Source organism: Echinops telfairi, unplaced genomic scaffold, assembly GCF_000313985.2.
Source record: "Echinops telfairi isolate 266 unplaced genomic scaffold, ASM31398v2 ScPeMD7_9;HRSCAF=40, whole genome shotgun sequence".
NCBI lineage: Eukaryota > Metazoa > Chordata > Mammalia > Afrosoricida > Tenrecidae > Echinops > Echinops telfairi.
The window spans coordinates 93,894,991-93,917,111 of record NW_022103906.1 but is presented as its reverse complement, the minus strand read 5'-3'; positions in this window follow the sequence as shown (position 1 = coordinate 93,917,111).

Sequence of the window (22,121 nt, the reverse complement as noted above, 5' to 3'; positions counted from 1 at the left end):
TAGCGACTTAGTCAGCAAGATGAATTCCAATGAGGAATGCTGGGAAGGGGGTTGCTATACACTCTTCCAAGACCAGGATACATCAGCAAGCTAAGCTCTCCGTAGTCAAAGTGAAATGTCATGACAAGGAGTCTTATAAAGGTTAACTGAATTCAATTACAATGTACATTCACTTTTGGAAATTAAAATCGATGAACAGATGTTTTTACATGGGCATATATTTGTGTGTATGTGTATTGAAATAAAGGCATGCTGGTGGCACAGTGGTTAAAGGTCTTGGCTACTAACCGAAAGGTTAGTGGGTTAAACCTGCCACTCCATGGAAGAGATACGTGGCAGCCTGATGCGATAACTATTTCCCACCTTCAAAATCTGATAGGGCAGGTCCATTCTGCCCTAAGGGTTCATTTTTGAGTCAGAATCAACTGGATGACATAACTTGTTTCTTGTTTTGTTTTTTTGTGTGGCCAGGGGGTACTTACACAATGATGCAAATGCTAGATACAGGTGTGCCTTGCCACCACTCTCCTGATGCATTCTTCTTTTTCAGATTTCAGTTAAAAAGTAAGTTTCTAAAAGATGTTTTCACTCTTCCCTACTATCTTGCCTCTACTTCTGCACGTTATCCTAAATCCTATGCCTTTTTTTGGGTCTCTAGCACCATACTCTCACAGCAATGTATTTTCCTCATTCCAATTACTTATTACAAGTGAAATTAAATTCATACTTTAATGTCTTCATTATTCATTCTAGATCCTATGCTTTAAAAGAGGAGACTCTGTTTCAGTTTTCTTCCCCCAGCACTGTTCACATTAATATTCTGTTATAAGTAACTGCAAAATGAATTAGCCTCTTTAATTTTACTCAGTTGTGACTGTTTTTAAGTTTTTCAATTAGATCCTTTATTTAGTTAGTATCTGCTATTCAGCTGGATGGAAACTGATTAAGGACAGTAGTGGTTTAGTGGTGAAATTGTAACCTTTCGTGCAGGGGTCCTGGGTTTGATTTTACAGCCAGTGTATATCTTTCATGGAGTGTTTGAACTAATTAACAAGGAAGAAAGGCCTGATTATCTATTTTCAACAAATCAGTCAACAGAAACCCTAGGGATCACAATGGTCACCACTGTACATAGAGTGAAGTGGGGGTAGGGTGGACTAACAAAAAACACCCAAACACTTAATACTCAGCCTCTTTGACTATCAATTCCCTTACCTCTCAAAGATGGCTGATGTCAAATTACTTCAAATAAAGTAAATGGAATTAAATGATAAGAAGTTCTAATCACATCATAAGGGTTCAGTGTATATGGATGAGTCTCATACAGGTTCATATCTGGAAAAGTCACCAGTGGCAGTAACTGTATATGGGTTTCTTCTACTGGCGTGGTTTGACAGCTTCTCACCTCACTTTCCGGGTCTTCTTAGGATGGCTCTGTGGTTTGGGTTCAGTTCGTCTCTTGCCCTCTCCCAGAACCTTCATTGTTCCTCAGTCTCAGCTTCAGTTTCAAAATTGTGAGATCAAGCACTGTAATTTTTCCATGGCAGAATGTGGCCTAGTAAAATGAGTTTCTTGATGTGCACATATGATTCTCTGACTCCTCTAATAATTCTGAGATATGAAGCCATTTTTTGCAAGGTCTCCATGCTGTTCTCCTTGTTCATTTTGTCTTTCATATTGAAAGCCAGGGTGGCTTTTGTGGGATGTAAATGTTCCTTCTGACCTTGCACGGTCAATCTCTAATTTGTTTTAACAAAGAACAAATCATTAGAACTGTCAGCCAACTGTCTTTTCTCTAGTCACACCTACCTGGCCTGTCATTTTGTACGACTGCTTTTGGAGTTGGAACGATGACTTCATGGCCTCAGGTACTTTTTTGAGGGCTCATCTGTTGATCCCATGTTTTTATATGATACAGTTCTCCAGGTATCCACCTCTTCATCAGGTCCACTTCTCTCCACGAGCCCCATTGCGTTCAAGATGTAGAACATGCTGGGAAGGAGCACAGGAGACCACACTGATACTGTTCCCACGACGGTGCTAAGCAGTCCTTAGTCATTCACTGGGCACCCTCAAAGCAATAGGTTGGAATCAAGTCCAGGTCCAATGACCACTATTTCTCCAACCTTGGGATAGAAGCCATCTGCTTCTTCTCCAATTAGGGCAGTGGTTCTCAATCTTCCTAATGCTGTGACCCTTTAATACAGTTCCTCATCTTGTGGTGACCACCCAACCAGACAATTATTTTCGTTGCTACTTCATAACTGGAATTTTGCTATGTTATGTTGGGTGACACCTATGAAAGGATGGTTTGATCCCCCAAGGGGTCGCAACCCACAGGTTGAGAACCATTGAATTAGGGCCTTTCAGTTTTAAGTACAGGGGAGTGTTTCAGTTCCTTAGACCAGTTAAAAGTGAGTTTAAAGTCCAGTTCACTTGGGGACGTTTCCAATTTGGGTTCTTCTGATATGATGTGTGAAAGTTATTATTCACTTAAAAAAAACATAGTCTAATATCCCAGTTATCTACCACTTTGTTTGGGTCATCATGGACTGGATAAAAACTAGGTAAAAAATGCCTAGTTAGGAACATAATACCGGTCATATTTTCCCTTTGGGGTCAATATAAGTAATATTAAGCATTCTTCTCAATGATGGGTTACCCCCACCCCCCACACGCACCAATTTACCTAACATCAGAAGTGATGCAGACAGGTCCCTCTCTCCTCTTGAACTGAGCTTCCGAAAAGGTTCATGAATTACTCTTTTAGAAATGCCTATTCATTTGCAATGGCCAAGGGACACTGTTGTTGTAAGGCGAGAATTGAGAGTCTCCCTCTCCCCACGACATGGGGGACAAACCCCATATTGAGTGAGGCCACCTCTCTTGTGGTGGTTTTTAAGATGTTAAAATAAGGAGGTGATATAAGAAGCCCTGATGGTTTAGGAGCTACGTGTTGGGCTGCTAACTGCAAGGTCATCAGTTCAAAACCACCAAAACATGGTTCTCTACTCCCACAAAGAGTTACAGTCTCAGAAACTTACATGGGCATTTCTACCCTGTCCTTTAGGGCACTATGCATTGGGATCAACTTGATGACAGTGAGTTTCAATTGGCTTATGGAACTAGGCAGACACACTACCTCTTTGTTTAAGGGACCATGTTAGAAGATTACATGACATGAGCTCAGAAGTCTGCCTTTGTCTTGGGTTTTAGTCTTACAGTAGTAGACTCATACACTTGTTTCCCTTTTGTAGTTGATTAACTCTATTCAGCAAAATGGTTTCCAGGTCTATCCATGTTATGAGGCTTTTCATGATTTTAGGACTAACATACACTTACTCTTTTCACTCTCTCTCTGCTTCTTTGTAACATGGGTTTGCCTCCCAGGCATGATTATGTCTTTGTAAATAGCCATTACCAAAAGTATTGCAAATTCTCTAAATTCATGGTTTGTTTAACTAGTGCCCGGTCACCTATGTTTTGAAGTTGTACAAGGTAACAATTCATTTATATAGTCTAGAAAGGTGTCCTACACTTGTATAAATTCCTTTGCTCAACAGTGTTTTAAATCCTATACAATGACTAAAATAATGAATGAGAAAAATGAACTCAATAGAATTACCTTATGTCCCATGGTGATGAGTTATGATGTACTCTGATAAAATGGTAAAGATGTCTCTAAGTGAACCTGGGAAATATAAGCCACAGATCTATGAATGAATTTTGAGCCTTCACTTGATTATAGCTCTCAATAAGGACAAGCAGTTATTGTGAAAGATCCTGTTTGATATTCAGTCTTATAAGAAGATCACTGAAGATATGGGTGATTTAACAAAGTGAAGTGAAGAAAGCACACAGTAACCAGTAATTAGGAAATACAGCTTCTGGGGTCTTAAAGGCTTGTCTCAAAACAAGTAGCAATTCGACTGAAGAGTCAGCCAAGTCCACATGGAAGAAGCACAGTGATGTGATCCAAAGATGTTACATGATAAAATCCAAACCTGAAGGAGGGAACAATAGCAGAACCTAAATTCAAAAGACCCAATTTTCAGAATGTTACTAATGATAGAAGGACAAAATCCATTTGCATGACCCCTATGCACTGGGCTGATAATCTAAAGATCAGCAGTTGAAATCCATCTACCACTCCAGCAGAAAAAGATGAGGCTTTCTACTGCAGTAACAAGTTAGTGTCAGAAACCCTGCCTTATGTGGCAGTCATGAGTCAGAATGGGCTGGATTGCTGTTGTAGTTGTTAAGTGCCATCAAATCCATTCCAACCTATACGGACCTACCTATGCACAACAGAATGAAATGCTGCACATGATCCTTGTAATTATTTCTATGCCTGGGCCCATCATTGCAGCCAAAGTATCAATACATCTCATTAAGGGCCTTCCTTGATTTTGCTGTCCTTCCACTTTACCGCACAAGATGTCTTTCTCTAGGGACTAGTCTCTTTTGACAATAAGTTCAAAATACACAGACCAAGTCTCCCATTCCTGGCTCAAAGTGCACTGGAGAGGTACTTCTTCCAAGACAGATGTTTGTCCTCGTAACAGATGATGACACTTTCAATAATGTTTTCCAGCACCGCAATTCAAACCCATCGTTTCTCCTTCAGTCTTCCTTAATCACTGTCCAACTGTCGTATGAGGCCACTGAAAATACCATGGATTGGGGGAGACACACCTTAGTCTTCAAAGTAACATCCTTGCTCTTTAATACTCTGCAGAAGTCTTGTGCAGCAGATTACCCGATCCAACTTGCCTTTTCATCTCTGAACTGCTGCTTCCATGAGCAGTGGATCTGGATCCAAGCAAGACACAATCCTTGTCAAATTCAAACTTTTCTCCATTTATCATGATGTTACCTACTGACCAAGGTTTGGGCATTTGGGTCTCCTTTACATTGAGTCTGAATCCCTACTGACATCTGGAATCCTTGGTCTTCATCACCAAGTGGTTCAAATGCTCCTCACTTTCAGCAAGCAAGTTATGTCATTAGCATATCACACATCGTTAAAAAGCCTTCCTTTAATCTTGATGCCACATTCTTTTTCTGATAGTCCATTTTATCTGATTATTTGCTCAGCATACAATCTGTACAAGTGTGGTGAGAGGGTACAACCCTGAGGCACACCTATCCTGATTTTTTTTTTTTTTGCTCTAATTTTGCTTGGCATTGGTCTTTTTTATTTATTTATTTATTTATTTAACATTTTATTAGGGGCTCATACAACTGTTATCCCAATCCATACACACATCCATTGTGTAAAGCGCATTTGTACATCGTTTCTCAAAACATTTTCTCTCCATTTAAACCCCCGACATTAGGTCCTCATTTACCTATCCTCATTTTTAAACCATGCTACAGAATCAATATTAGTGAGGGTTTATTTGGTTGATTGTGCTGATGGAACACTTCTTAATATGAATGACCCATTGAATTTTATAGCATGTTAATTATATCTCAATAAAACTATTAATAAAAACCAAACCAAACCAAGAAAGAGTCAGTAGCAACTTTTTATTTAGGTCTCAGGTGGAATTGTGTGGAGGAGCACATGATTGGTATAGAGACTGGCGCCGATGGATACTTGCTGGGTGATTTCCTTCTCTTTATGCTTATTTTACTCTAAATAATAACAACATTTTAAAAAAACATGCATTGCTATATGCTTTCGCTTTTATTTCTGTTCTATGCATACATATATATATATACCTTTAGTTATGTAAATAAGTGCATACTCTTTTTCTCGATCTTATGCTATTTAAAAATCATTATTTATACTTTCCCTAGGTTCAGCATGGTGTGACATACAAAGTAAAACCTAGCATTGTCAAACAAAAGTGCTATTTGCCAAAGAGAAACAGAAATATGCTGCTCCCGCCACAGCAGCATGCCCCGAAAGTCGAGAGGCGCTTATACAATTACACAAAAGGATAGCTAAAATGCACACACATTTCTCAGTACATGGAGATATGAAATGGTTATTAAAAGTAGTCGCTCGCTTGAATGGAATTATGCATGCACACAGAAGAAATACAATGGACATAAAATGGCAAATGACAGCTGAGGGTGAGAATGGAAAATATGTTGGTGCGCCTTAGCCAATGAAGATAAAAGACAGAGATTCCACGCTGTCGTGAGCATCAGTGGAGGAGAAAGTCCACATGATTTAAATCTGTTTTTTGGCAGGCGCTAAAAGCAAGCCCCGCACAAAGCAGTGTATGCTCTACAGAGCAGGTCCTTCGAGCGCCCTGTTTCCTTGATTTCCTCCTGTGCATTCCAGATTCAGTGGCCGGGACCTGGACATGTTGCTCTAGGACAGAAATGGGACACAGCTGTGCAGTCTATTGATGCATAGAAAGTGCTCTAGAAATATTCATTCACCCCAGGACCCCAGGCCAGCACTGTGGCCTACGGAAAGGTCTGGATGTCACAAACCGGCTGACCAAATTTCACTAACTAGGTCTGAGAAAGTGCTGGATAATGGAAAGAAGGCTTGATTTCTATTCACTGTGAGCTGTGGCCCCTGGCGTATTTCAGGCACTCTCCCAATCAACGTTTCTTCAGCGTTCAGTGGTGGTTTATTACTCTGCTCTGTCCTGAGGGATACATGTCCGCTCTGTAAGGGTCTCTGGTGGTGCAGCGGGTTAAGTGTGGAACTGCTAACCCCAAGGTCGGTGGTTCAATGAGTCAAACCCGGTGAGAGGTGGAGCTGTCTGCAGCAGTAAAGATTTAGTTTCCTTAACCCTATGGGGTATTCAGGGACCAGATGGTGCAGTGGTTACAAATAAGGCAGCAATGTGCATGGTGGGCAGTTTGAAGCCACCAGCAGCTCTGCGGGAAAAAGACCTGGCTTTCTACTCCCCAAACAGTTTCAGTCTCAGAAACCCAGAGCCGGTCACTCAATGGCAGCAAGCCTGTTTGTTTTATATTATTTTTTTAGGGAGAAGTTATACTCTGTCCTAGAAGGTCACAAGGGGTTAGAATCCTCTTGGTAGCAGTGGGATTGAATTTGGGCAAAGGATTTTGTAGATTTCCTGGAATTTCCTGAGTTGTCAGTAAAGGTTAGCGGGTCATGGTGGTTGGGTGCGGAATATTTACCTTTATGTAAATGACTCTAGTAAATGTGTCACCTGGTAGGGGAGGCTTGTAGGCTGCTGTGATGCGGAACTTGCCTCAGTAAAACTTCCATATATTGATGGACAACTTATATTTTGATAAAATTTCAATTCTTCTACATTAAAATTGTTCCTTCCTCCCTCATTTACTAATACTGTCTTCGCTGCATAAAAATATGTTGGATAAATGAATAAATGATCAGTTCCCTCCCATATCTCCCTTCCTCTCATGTGGCCCCATTCCCTTGTTGCTCATGTGTTGCATGTATAGTGAGGTAGGCACTGTGGTTGTATCTGAAACTAATGTACAATAAGTAGCATGCACAGGGACTTTTTGTTTCTTAAACTAGATCTTTGTAGCTATAAGCAGGAAAAAAAACTTTCCACATTGTTGCTGTTACTCAAAGGTCCCTTATATGAAAATTCATTATTCAGAGTATTATTTCCTGCTCTATGTGCTTTAGATTGCCTGCCTCAGTGATACACTGCTCTGAGGATAATGTGCTGAATTTGCCCTTTTGAAAGAAAAGTAAATTCCAGAATGTGCTGAGATGAAAATACATCTATTCTTCACTCGTCCTCCCGCCACTTTTGGACAAAAGCATGGTCATCATGGTATTTCTATACATTTTTATACATCGTGGTATCTTATACATTACTCCTGAGTACATTAGTTTCAGATATAACCACAGTACCAGCCTCACTATGCATGCAACACACGAGCAACTAGGGAATGGGGTCACATGAGAGGAAGGGAGATATGGGAAGGAACTGATAATTTATTCATTTATCCAACATATTTTTATGCAAGGAAGACAGTAAATGCAACATTTGACTGTTTCACCCATGAGAAAGTGTCTTCTTTGTCATTGCTGGATTACATTAAAAAATTAGACATTGTATTTTACTTACTCCAAATGTACAGCGTAACTGCTAATAAATCCAATCACTGAGATTTAGCTTAACATTCTAGCAGTGTCCACCGTGTTAAATTGCTAGTCAACACATTTAAATGTGTGTTAAAATGCTATTTTATAGAATAGCTAATTACATGAAGAATAAAGTCCATGAAACCCAGTTTGGAAATTATTGAGTGAGCCATAGACTATCTACCATCCTGCAGATTTTTATGACTGATGTTCCTAGGATCACAGATTGGGGTTATGTTGGAATTAGTACAGGCCTCGAGTCTGCTACTTTCAGTGAGCTGTGGCCACAACAGTGTCAAGGGTTGTGAACCCAGCTTGATCTCCTATGTGAAAGGCCCATCAGTGTGGTCAAGCTTCTTCCTGGTGTACCTTGAGTTATATCTGAGAGAAATGCATTGCGTTTTACATATGTTTGTTGTGGTAGTCATATAATCTGTTGTCAATTGGAGAGGATTAAGAATGAAGGGGTGGAGTTTAACCTGTCAATCAGATTGAAGCTTGATTACCTCCTTTGGAAGCGCTAAGGAAATAAATAGCTCACTCCACATGGGACACAGACTCACTCCCTGGGAGATATTGCAGCTGCCAACACTCATGGAACTACACTAGTGCCCTGAGCTGGAGGAGCCATGGGGAGACCCACGCCAGTGCTGAGATGCTGACAACGCCACTGGATCCACAGGATTTCCCACCCACTGGCCTGTGATTTTCCTGCATTCAGCATCATTTCATGTATTGCACAAGTATGAAGAGGACTTTATAGATCGGTATTGGACATATAGGCTAATATCAGACTTATGGACTTGATTTGGACTGGGCTGGAATGTTGTCTTAATGTACAATTACTTTTTATATAAAGCTCTTTCTTATACCCACGAGTCTCGCTGAATTTGTTTTTCTAGTCTACCTGGACTAACTAACACAGGGAGCATCACAGAATGTCAGTTTGTTAGAACAAAGTGTTCTTGTATTGAGGGATGGTATGAGCAGAGGCTAAACGTCTGTCCACTACCTCAGTGTATTGCCATATGAATATATGTACATAGGCCAATACAGTATATCAGGATGTTAAATAGGTAAAAATGAAAATTGAAGATTTCTTTATTTTATGCCCAGTAATCTTAAATACAGTTTTCTTTCCTATCACATTATTTGTGGTAGGACAGACAAAATCCCAGAATCCAGTGCATCTCTGTGCCTACTTTTTCACCACTGGAGTGATTCCTCAGTTGTTAGGAGGAGCTATCTTGGCCCAGGCATCCTATAATAGACAATTGAACTCACAATTCTGGATGATTATAAGGCCTATTTCAGAAAATTTTATCGGGAAAAAAAATTAAAAGCTGCATAATTATCTTTGGTTATGATGTATTTTTACTATATCCTTTTAAAACAACCCCCTTTCAACCTTATATTTTAATGATCCTTAGTGAGTTTTTAAACTTTGCTAGTTTCAGCATAAAGTCTAATATGCTTAAAGTTATTTTGTGTAAAATCCCTAATTGCATACCATAGCTATACCACCTTTAACAATGGTACATGTGTAAAAGTTATTATTAACACATTTTCAGATGAAAAGGACCAGGAATACACCAAACTTCATGCATCCTTTGCAAATCCTGAGTCCTTTTTGAATTTCAACAATTCTGAGCTTAATTGGGTTGAAAAGGGGAACTTATATATTAATATCTGACATCAAATACATTTTATTATTTGTACAATTTAGTGATTTCTTATCAGAATCTGAAAATACACGAGGTTCATAGAGTCATCTCCTTCCCAGGAAAAGATTCATAGTACAATTAGTTCATATTTTATTAGAGCACCCACATGCAAAACCCAGTTTCAGTCCTGTACATAATAGAAAAGCTAACTGGTGCTTAGTTAGTCAAAAACAGTATTTTGAATACAAAATTGGCATTCTAGTTGATTAAATTAATTTGATAATCACTGGCACAATCAGTTAATACTAGACCACTACCTGAAAGATTAGAGGTTTGAACCCACCCAGACGTACCTCTGAAGATCAGCAACTTCTGAAAGGTGCTAGCTGTGTGGAACAGTTCTTGTCCACACTCACGGGGATGCCAGGAGTCAGAATTGATTCAGTTACAACCCACAATAACAACAACAAATCAAATTGAGTAACGACTTTTATTTATGTTTTTCACTCAGTAGGCATTTACTAAGCACCTATAACTAAAAATTGTCTATATGGGCTAAAGTATAATGAATCAATGAGTTCGTTTTTGAGGGATTAACAGTCTATAAATAAATAATCAAAATTAAAATGAACTATTATTTGAACAGTGTACCCACGGCCATAGAATAGATTCCAACCCATACCAATCCTAGAGGATAGCGTAACATGCTCCTGAAGGTATTCGAGGCTGTAAATCTTTACAGAAGGAGAATGCCTGACCTTTCCCTTAAAGTGCAGCTGGTAACTCCAAACAGTTGACCTGCCAGCCAGTTAGTATCCCACTGCTCAACCCATGGTGCCAGCAAATCACCTTCATACATGTTATAGTGACCACAAAAGCAGAGCATTATGAGAACCAAGGTTAGGTAATTAGAGTGTTTAGAAGAATTGCAGATAATTCTTTCTTAGTTACTGAGAACATGATAAGCAAACTTATCCCTTGTACATTTAAAACAAAGTGACCATTTGCGGAAATGGCATGGGACCATGTTTCTCCTTCTCCTGAGAAACCCACTCCCCACCAGTCCAAGACCTAATTGTTGCTACTCAGTAATCAGACATGCTTCCACCTTCCAACTTTCTTTATTGGTTTCTGACATCAACCATTCATCCCGGGCACTCAGTTTCTCTGTTGGGTTCAGTAATCCATTGCAATGAGCATGAAAAACTCAGACAAAGCTCATCGTGATGGGTTTTATTAGAGAACAGGACAAATTACCACAAGTTAGGAACAGAGAATACTAAGGATGCAATGCTTCTGCCTGAAGCAGTGCCTCTTCTCAGCCATGATAGTCCATCAATAATGTGGTTTCTCAGTAATGTGATCACCTGTCCCTGCCCTGCTCAAGTCAGTTTTACAAAGCACCTATGGGACTGATCAATGCCCAAAGGTGACCCTACTCCACTAGCCAGAGTTTGGCCTGATCATTCATAGCTTTACTAGTTCATTGAGTGGGAAGCCCACTGCTCTGTCTCATGGTACTGGGCTGGCCATGCTCTGCTGTCTTATGGGCTTGTGCTGTAGCCTCTGCTCTCTCTGCCACCTCAGGTAAGGATCTCACTTGTGCTCTGCTGGTAGCTCTCCTTTCTTGGTGATTGTGGGATTCCTTGTTTCTGCTTCTGAGATGGCTTTTTTTTATATCAAGCAGACTGACAAAACTGACCAGTACCTGAGTTAGAATATTCTATACCTTGTTCTCACGCCTCTATACAAAGCTGGGAGACACTGTATTCAGAAAACTTAGTCAATTTCACCAGCATCAATACTGCATGAGACCACTATTATATATATATATATATATAATTTAAATGGTTTTCACACCAAAAGAAGCAGAGGGAAAGGTAATGGTGACCTGGGCATTTCTAAAAATGAATTGAGAAATATCACTGTGTTTTACATCCTTTTTGCTATATGTTCATATGCCATAATGAAATAAATAAAAATTTACAAAGAAGTGCACAGATACTGACAATGAGTTCAAGGCCCCAAGGGTGGGGCTCTTCAGGGTTCCGACACCAGCACTTTGGTAATCTGGTTTGGGTAGATGGGCCCCGTCTATCGGCACTGCAGCCATCTGAGCACAAGGAAAGACAGAAGGTCCTGTCTGAAGGATGGACGTGTGACTGGGGGATTTGGTTGCCCAAATCAAAGGGCAGTACTGACCGATATACAATAACTCATTATTATGTCATTGCTATACAACAATTTTCAGCCTTCAAAAATCTATGGATTAGTGAAAGAGCTGAGGACTTCAGCCAGTCTGACTTTATATGGCTTTCAGAAATACACCTGTCTCAAGGCAAGCATCACACTTTCCCCAGAATGAGGACATGAACCTAAAGAAAAATTCAAAGCTTTTCTCCCTTTGTTCGGAATATAGAATTATGTGGAAATTGTGAAACCTCTTTGAGCCTCACTTTGTCACTTCTGTAATGAGGATTCAAAATTCTTATCTATTTTGCATACCATTTGAGTAAAAATGGGATAATGTACATTAAAATGTGTTATAAAGGATGATTCATGCAAAGACTAAGATTTGTCTTAGCTCTCTTCCCGCACCAGAACTAAAATGAAAGTTTTATAAAAGGTATTCATGTGTAGGAAGTACTATTCCTTCTGCTCCTTTGGCATCCCATCGGGAAGGTGGCTTCTCATAGCAAAGACCTTCACCCAGTTGGCAGTGTCTTCCCCATCCCAACAGTCCCCACCTGCTCCTTCCAACCTCATTCCTGTTAACCTCGTCTGTGCTACTTGCTCTGATTTGATGGAGAAAATTACTCTCCTTAAGTCTCAGCTACTCATGTAACACGAGAAAGCCTTAGTTAGGGCTCTGTAGAGAAAGAGAACCAATCAGAATAGCATGCATTATGGAACAGCAATTAGTTTCTTGTTCATCCAAACTATTGACCTAGCGAGCTTGACATGTAAAATTAACTGTCACAGGAATTATGAATATATACAGCACAGGGCAGGGGGACTTTAAGGATGATAATGGTATAATTTTAAAACAGTGACGTAACTGCCACAAGGTAAGCTCCATCAATGGTAGATGATACAATTGAGTCCTCTCTCTCTCTCCCTCTCTTTCTTAGGAAAAAAATTTAAGTTAGCTTTCACAGGAAGTAAATAAGGAGAATATCTTACAGCTGTATTTTCTCTGCTCTATTGTAGAAAAAGCCTGAGGAAATGTGCTTCTTTTCTGTGTGTCCATTCCAATGCTAGTCTAAATATTTTCTGGTTCCTCTGTAGCATAACTCTATTCTCTCTCTTGCCTTCAAGGATAAAAATTCAGTGTTCATAAAATCTGTTAGAAAATTATCTGAAAACAACATTTTGCCACTGTGGGTTTGATGCAATTTCGTCACCAGACTGATAGGACGTGCGCAGTACATTCAGGGGTCAGCGCAGTTTCCCAGCTGTCTGAGTAGGAGTACTAGCATTGGAACATGGGGAACATGGATCAACAGCCACAATTTCTATGTGTCCTTAGGAAATGTGCCTTATTTCCCAGAATGCTCTTAATATTTGAACAAGAAGTGAAAGGTAAGTACAGAGGGGTTTCTCTGTGACACTAAATCAAAGTACTAGTGAAAACACCAGGCTCTGAAAGGGTTTTCTTGTGCCATATAAAAATGAATTATTAGTGCCATGGAAAAAATATGCTTCTATCCTTAGCAACAATAAGAGCTAACAATCAAACTGTAATAAAGATAATAGAGTGTATGTCTATGCTGGCGTTAAGGAAACAAAAGTGTTTACAAAAAAGAATGTCTTGTTTCAAACTTGTTATTTGATAGTTACAATTTGTAAAATAAATTCCAGAGGTCTTTATTAAGTTAGAAATCTTCACAATAAAATATAAGGTTCATTTCAAGATATAGAAAAGAATCTTATTAAATTCATATGTAATCTTTGAGTTTGAGAATTTGACACGTATATAATCTTAAAATTATATTCTAGAACCAAAACATTTGTAAAGAGCTACTTAATACAGAATTAAGAAGTTGATGTTGTTTGAGCAGTGATTTAACACAAAGCCTTGCAGAATCAGTATCTAGTAAAAAAATAAAAGCAGCTCGTCTTTGGACAGCAGATAACACCCAGGAATATTGGAGTGATTGGGGAAAGTATAACCTTACCAAACTTACTATCATGATTCTAACTACTGAAGCTATCCATAGGAGCTTCCAATAAAGTGGATTGATGAGTCTTGGGAAGTGTAACTCGCTTAATCAAATTTTTAAAATTAAAAAAAATAGTGACACACACATGTTTATACACACACATACAAAATTCTGAACTAACTAGGATAAAATAGGTCTAGTTATTGTCCACAGGTCTAGTGTATATCAATACATTCTAATTATATTATATATGTTTATCAATATATTCAGACTAGTATAAGCAACTTATATTTATATTACATTTATATATACAATTTTCATTAGTGTTAGTTAGATACATATATCTAACCAAACAAATTCCCTACTATAATTGCATACAGATTTATTTTATTGTAGTAACTTCTCTTCTTTTGATTTACTCAGCCCTCACCACAATCACTTTCAGCATCTTCACTTCATCCCTCACCACAGGAGTAAGTGATGTATGTCAACAAATTACATATACTCTGGCGTGTATATACTAGGGCAGTTAAAAAATGGAATTAACATATAATGGAAAATTTCCATGAACTTTTCAAGCACCCTCATGTGTATAAGTACACTGCCACCAAGTTAATTCTAATGCAGCGAATGTACTTAGGGTTGCCAAGCACATAAATCTTGGGGCCGACAGCCTCATCTTGAGCTCACTGAGCAACAGGTGTGTTTCAACTGCTGACCTGTGGTCAGCAACTCAGTGGCTAACCCACTGTGCCCACAGGGCTCCTTTCATACATGTTGTATGCTCGGTGAGGTGTCCTTGTGTTGGTGCCCATTCATAGTGATCCTAGGTACAACCCATCCTCATGACTGTTCTTCGGCTTCAATCGATCCATGCAGTCACCGAGTCTATCCATCTTGTCAGTCTTCCACGTTTTCACTACCCCTCTACTTTATCCAGCATGATGGCTGCACGCCTCCAGACACAGGTAGCTGTCTTCTGACTGGGAGACCGTCTCGACATCCCTGTCTCTCAGGAGCATTTTGGCTGCACTTCTTTAGAGACAGATTTGTTGGTGCTTTTGGTCGTTTCAATAGTCTTCACGACACAATAGTTCACATGCATCAATTTTCCTTCAGTCTTCCATATTCAATACCTGACTTTCACGTTTATATGAGGCTATTGAGAATGTTACGGCTTGGGTCATGCAAAGTAAAATCCTTATTTTTCAACAAGTTGATTAAAGAGCTCTTGTGCAAAGGATTTACCTAATGTGATGCCGTCCTCTGTTCTCTTGATTGCTGCTTCCGTGAGCATTGATTATGGATCCAAGCAAGATAAAATCATGGATAACTTCAATCTTTTTTCTGTTTTCACTTATTTATTTATAATCATTTTCTTGGGGGCTCATACAATTCTTATCACAATCCATACATACGTCCATTGTGTCAAGCACATTTGTACATTTGTTGCTTTTCTGTTTTTTATCATTTTATTGGGGGCTCATACAGCTCTTATTGCAATTCATCCATCCATCCATTGTGTCAAGCACATCTGTATAGGTTACCATCATTTTCAAAACATTTTCTTTCTACTTGAGCTCTTGATAACAGCTCATTTTGTCCCTCCCTCCCTGACTGTCCATCCTTCATGAACCCTTGATAATTTATAACTTTTTTTTCATGCCTTACACTGACCAATGTCTCCCTTCACCCACTTTTCTGTAGTCCATCCCCCTGGGAGGGGGTTATAAATAGATCATTGTGATTAGTTCCCCCTTTATCCCTCCACCTTCCTCTTCCCCTCCTGGTATTGCTGCTCTCATTATTGGTGCTGAGGAGTTTATCTGTCTTGGACTCCCTGTGTTTCCAGCTCTTATCTGTACCAGGGTACATGCTCTGGTCTAGCAGGATTGGTAAGGTCGTGACAGTGGGGGAGGGCAGGGAAGGGATTAAAGAACTAGAGGGAATATATGTGTTTCATTGATGCTATACTGCACCTTGACTGGTTCGTCTCTTCCTTGTGACCCTTCTGTAAGGAGATGTCCAATTGTCTACTGATGGGCTTTGAGTCTCCAATCTGCACTCCCCCTCATTCACATTGATATGATTTTTTGTTCTGGGTCTTTGATGCCTTATACCTGATCCCATCAAAACCTCGTGATCGCATAGGCTGGTGTGCTTCATCCATGTGGACTTTGTCACTTCTCAGCTGATGGCCACTTGTTTATCTTCAAGCCTGTAAGACCCAAGACACTATAGATTTTGATAACTGGCCACCATCAGCTTTCTTGACTACATTTACTTATGCACCCATTTTGTCTTCAGAGATCATGTTGGGAAGGTGAGCATCACGGAATGTCATGTTATTAGAACAAAGTGTTCTTGCATTAAGGGATTACTTGAGTAGAGGCCCAATATCCATCTCCTTAATACCTTAATCTTTAACATATAAATATATGTACATAGATCTATTTCCCTATTGTTATATATAGATATATTTATATATGTATATGCCTGTATTTAGACCTCTATAAATGTCCTTTGTCTCATAGCTCTTTCCTTTATTTCCTTTTACTTTCCTTTTGTCCCACTATCATGCTCAGGCTTCATTCATGTTTCAGTAATTGCTCTCAGCTACATTGCCCTTGATCAAACCCCACCAAACATCTTATACCCTCCTCACCATCCATCTTAGAACACTTGTTGTTCCCATGTCCCTAGGTTGATGGTTACCTACTGGTTGAGTTGCTAAAGTTTTTTTATTCTTTACCTGGAATTTTAATCCTTATTGAAGGCTGCAGTCTTTGAACTTCATCAGAAAGTTCTTCAAATAATCCTTAATTCAGCAAGTTTGTGTCACCTAAACACCTCAGGTTGTTAATCAGCCTTCCTCCAATCCTGATGTCACATTATTTTTCAGATGGCCAGTTTCTCTGATAACATGTTCAGTTTATGGATTGAATGAGTAATTGAGAAGATCCAAACCTGAAGCATATTTCCCCTGATTTTAAACCAGGCAGTATGATCTTGTTCTTTCCACAAACTGCTTCTTGATCCATTTACAAGTTCAGCATGAGCCCAATGTAGTTTTCTAATTCCCATTCTCCTCAAGGCTATTCATAATTATGGTCTGTACAATCAAATGCCTTAGCATAATTAATAAAACACAAGCAAACATCTTCTGGTATTCTCTGCTTTCAGTCAAGAGCTATCTTACATCAGCAATGATAGACCTTGTTCAACATGCTCTTCTGAATCTACCATCTATGTTTCTCAGTATATGAAACCCAGAATGGATGCAGTTCTAGAGACAATAACTAGAATAAATGCTCCTGGGGGACATGGCAAGGGAAGTGGGGTGGATAATGGGGCGATGATAGCAGGAATTACAAAAAGGAAGAAAATGTTTTGAAACTGACTGTGGTACTGATTGTACAAAAATGCTTGGTATAATTGAACTCTATAATGGTATTATTTCTGTATTAGGTCCTAATAAAATACTTTGGAGTGAAAAATGATAATTCATAAATTTTTATGTAAAAATCAATATTTTTTGTGTATCCTTAAAAAAAGAACAAAGTATATGCTTTGGGAAGGATTGAAGCCTTTGGAAAGGTTACATATACATATATATATGTATATGTACATACATGTACATATGTGATATATATATCACATACAAAAGTAAGTAAAAATATTTCCAGTTCATACATGCCTCTATGATCAGTGGATTACTGAGCACATGTTTTCTCAGTAACATACTGTCTTATTCTCATGTAGTTGATTCAAATGAAAAAAGGAATTTTATTTGCCATGGAAAAAATAATTTTGAGGTTAGGGATAATATAAAACATTTAACAAAACTCAAGTAAACCTCTTGCAAATTATTGGAGTTTTAAACAAGGCTGTAGGTATGGTGTCCCACATGAAACATCAATTCTAGATCAATCAAGCATTTTAAGGCAGGTCAGGATGACCTTGGAGAAAGCCAAGAGAGGGAAGATTGTCAATCTAGTCAAAGGAAGAAATTGTATCTGAAATGCATAAACTGATGGGAGAAGTCCATAGAATTAATATTGATGTGATAGTACTGAAATTGGATTTCTCACAGTTTGGAATTTACAATTGTATGCAAACATCTTGGCCCTAGCAAGCTTGCTGCTGGATGGATGTCAAAGCATAGATAAGCACCCGGGGCAGGGAAATTCTTTTTTTCCAAGGGCTATTTGTATATTGCTAAAATAATTTTCAGTCTATGCTGGTCAAACGTTTAATACTAGTGCACCCATAATGTGATGGATGGCATATGATGTTGGATGGTATTGATGATTTTGCAGGCCTTTACAGCCTGAGAGCCTGCTGATCCCACTCCTGATAGCTCGATGGGCTGATCCTTCCATCAATCTTTCAAACAAGATGGAATTCAATGAAGATGAGTTTATGAAATTAATTATAACTAGAGACAAACCTTAGGTTTCCCAGCATGGCCCCGAAAGCAAAATCTCATTAAAATAGTTGTTTCTAAGGTGATAACCTGGGCCAGAAAACGTTGTAAAAAAGAAAAAGAAAAGAGAAAGAAAATTGCCCTGGTGAGAAAAAGGTAAGGTAAAGTCTATGGTGGAATCTTCTTTTTCCCCATTATGATAATGTATCTTTGGAAAGACTTACCATCCACCTACAGCCTTGATCTTGTTGCTTCAGACTTCTTTTTGTTACTGATTTTAAATAAACAAACAAATAAATATATAAATGAACAAACAAATAAATGCATTTCAAAGCAACAGCATATTTGTCTTTCAAGGATCCCCAAACTGATGTTTTGACCTGATAATATTAGAAGAACATGGGATTCTTTGGGGGAAGGTTCGGGAGAGAAAAGCCATGCCTCCAGAATGTTAAGGTCAAAGGGAGAATGAGTTGAGAATTAATAGATTCACCTTTTGATGTTTTTATTTAATAAAGGTTACTATGATTTTATTGCAACACATAATAGCATTTATAAGTATAGTTTTCATCATAATATTGTACACATACAAACATGAAAGGTCTTCGAAAGATTTGTGGAAGGAAAAGTTTAATTATTTTTTATGATGCAGTTTTCTCATAAATTTTAAAAGCTCCAATGATTTGCAAAGATGTTTACTTAAGTCTTGTTAAAAATGGACATTTGAGGGAGGAGGGGGAAGGGAGGGGAAAAATGTGGAGCTGATATCAAGGGCTCAGGTAGAAAGAAAATGTTTTGAGAATGATGATGGCAACAAATGCACAAATGTGCTTGACACAATGGATGGATGTATGGATTGTGATCAGAGTTGTATGAGTCCCCAATAAAATGATTTTTTTAAAAATTCTATAATCAGAAAATATTGATATTATCCCTAACCTCAAAATCATACATGAATACATACTCACTGTTGTTGTTTGAATTCATAGTGACTCTATTAAAATTGAACTCACTATGGCCCAGTCCTCTGCCATTCTTACAGTGATTTTCTGTGAGCCTATTGTTATAGCCACTACGTCAATCAGTCTCATTGGAAGACCTCCTCTTTTTCACAGATCAACTACTTTACCAAGTATAATATCCTTTTTGGGGACTGGTATCTCCTGATAACACTTTCAATCTCCTGATAACACTTTCATAAGATGTGAGATGAAAAATCACCATCCTGGACTCTAAGGAACATTTAGGCTGTACATTTTTCAAGACAGGCTTCTATGTTCTTTTGGAAGTCCACGGTCCTTTCAATATTCCTTGCCTAAAGTCAGACTCTCAATTCTACTCGATTCTTCCTTAATTTTTGTCCGACTTTCCCATGCACATCAGTGCACCTTGTTCTTCATAAAAACATCTCTGTTCTTTAACCTTTGAAAGTGGCTGTTTTCAACAGATGCACTCAGTACTTCTTTTCTCAGAGTCATTAATTCTTTCTTGTTTTTCAAAATGAGATAATGTTATATGAATGAGATGATATGGCATAAACATGGAAAAATCTTGTTTTCAGGACTTCTTGGAGCTCAATTTTCATGTGGGTGACTGCAACTTGACATTCAGATTATCTCTGGTTAGTAGATTTGCACTATATTTTTAAAAAGTTCCCTTACCACTTTGCATATTAATATAAAGAATATATATTGATGTCACATATATAACACGCACATTATATTTATATGTGCACACATATATTTACTATCATATATATATATTCTGACATCAATTCTCGGCAGTGAAATTGTAGAGTCAAAAAAAATGTTCAATTTGTACTTTTGTGGATGTTGCTAAATATTGTCTAAGAACTTTGTAATAGTTTCCAAATCTGTCATTCTATACAAGGGGATTCGTTTGTAGCACCACTGACACTAATGTGTATTAAACATTTTTTAAAAATTAGGAGTTTCTAAAACATAAATATAAATTACGGTTACTTTGATATGCAGTTTTCCTGACTACTAAGTATTTTGGATTTTGAAAATAATATGTATATGTCAACAAACTATGAAGAGCCTGGGAAGAATGGGGACTCTTGAACACTTCATTGTGCTCGTGCAAAACTTGTACATGGATCAAGAGGCAGTTGTTCAACCAGAATAAAAGAATACTGTATGTTTTAAAATCAGGAAAGGTGTATGTCATGGCTGTATTCTCTCAACATAATTATTCAATCTGTTGCTGAGTAAATAGTAAAAAGAGATGAATTATATAAAGAATAATCAGCATCAGGATTGAAGGAAGTTTTATTAAAAGCCTGTGATACACAGATTCCACATTCTTACATGCTCAAAGTGTGGGGGACGCAAATCACTTGCTGATGTGGAACAAGGATTGCAGCCTTCAGTATGGATTACAGCTTTATGTAAAGAGCATTAAAATCCTTTTAACTAGTCTCGTAGACAGTGTTACGATAAATAGAGAAAAGATTGACGTTGTCAAGGATTTTGTCTTTCTTGCATCCAGAATCAAAGCGATCTTTGTTTCATGCTTCTTGCACAGAAGCAGCAGTCAAAAAGCAAAAGACACATTGCATTGGGTAAATATACCGCACACTCCTTCTTAAAATAGTGCAAAGCAAGAAACATTACTTAAGAACTAAGGTGTGAAAAAATACAAGCACTAAGGTGTGCCTGGCCAATGCCATGGTAGTTTCAATGGCCTCATAAGTTCATGAAAGTTGGACATTGAATAAGGAAAACTGAAGAAGAATCGATGCCTTTGAATTGTGATGCTGGCAAAGATTATTGAAAGTACCATGCGCTGCTTGCTATAAAGACAAGAAAAAAAACCCACAAACACAAACAACTCTATTTGAAGTATCTTCATTTCCCCCACTGATCTCCTTCTTGCTATGTTTTTTCCCCCTGTACACCCACGTTAACATGTTTTTAGATATTTTATAGTAGAAATTTTAACAAGAATATACAAATTATTATTTTTATTTCCAATGGTATTAGCAGTTATTTTATTATCTTATTTTCTTTCATTTTCCTAATCTAAAAGGTACCACATAAACTAATAAAAATGGCTATGCAAGAAGTTCATAGAAGGCCAACAGAATTGCCCCTAAAAGGAATTCACCTTGATATATAATAATCAAACTTTCTAATATTAATGATAAAGAAACAACCCTGAAAACTTCACCATAAAACAGCAATTATTTACAAAGGCTAAGTGATCAAGATAAGTTTAGATTTTTCTACCAAAATCACTCATGCTAGAAGACAATGGAATGATATATTCAATATCCAGCAAAATTATACATGAAATATCTGAGAAATAAAAACATTTACAGACAAGGAAAACCTAAAGGAAATTATGAAAACACAAACAACTTTTCAAGAAATATTAAAAGAAATTCTATGGACAGAAAATCTATAACAATAATAGAAAAGAATTTTAAATACTAGAAAATACATTTTTATGGAGAAAATGTTCTATTGAAGCAATACTCAAAGTTAAATGGAGCTAAGTAAATTAAAATAAATAATCACAGATAACATTCCACTATAAAGATAATAATAAGCAAGCAAATAAATAAGAGCAGAGGGGAAAGGGTAGATAAATACTTGCACAGAGAAGATATTGAATTATTCACAAAATGCAACAAACTACTTGGAAATTGCAAAGGAAACCACAAAACAAACAACCTACAAAGAAAATATTAAAACTTCAACAAAACCAGTGAAATGAAGACAGTATGAACTAGACAAAAAATATATATAAAACAAACTAAAAAAAAGGCAAAGGACACAATA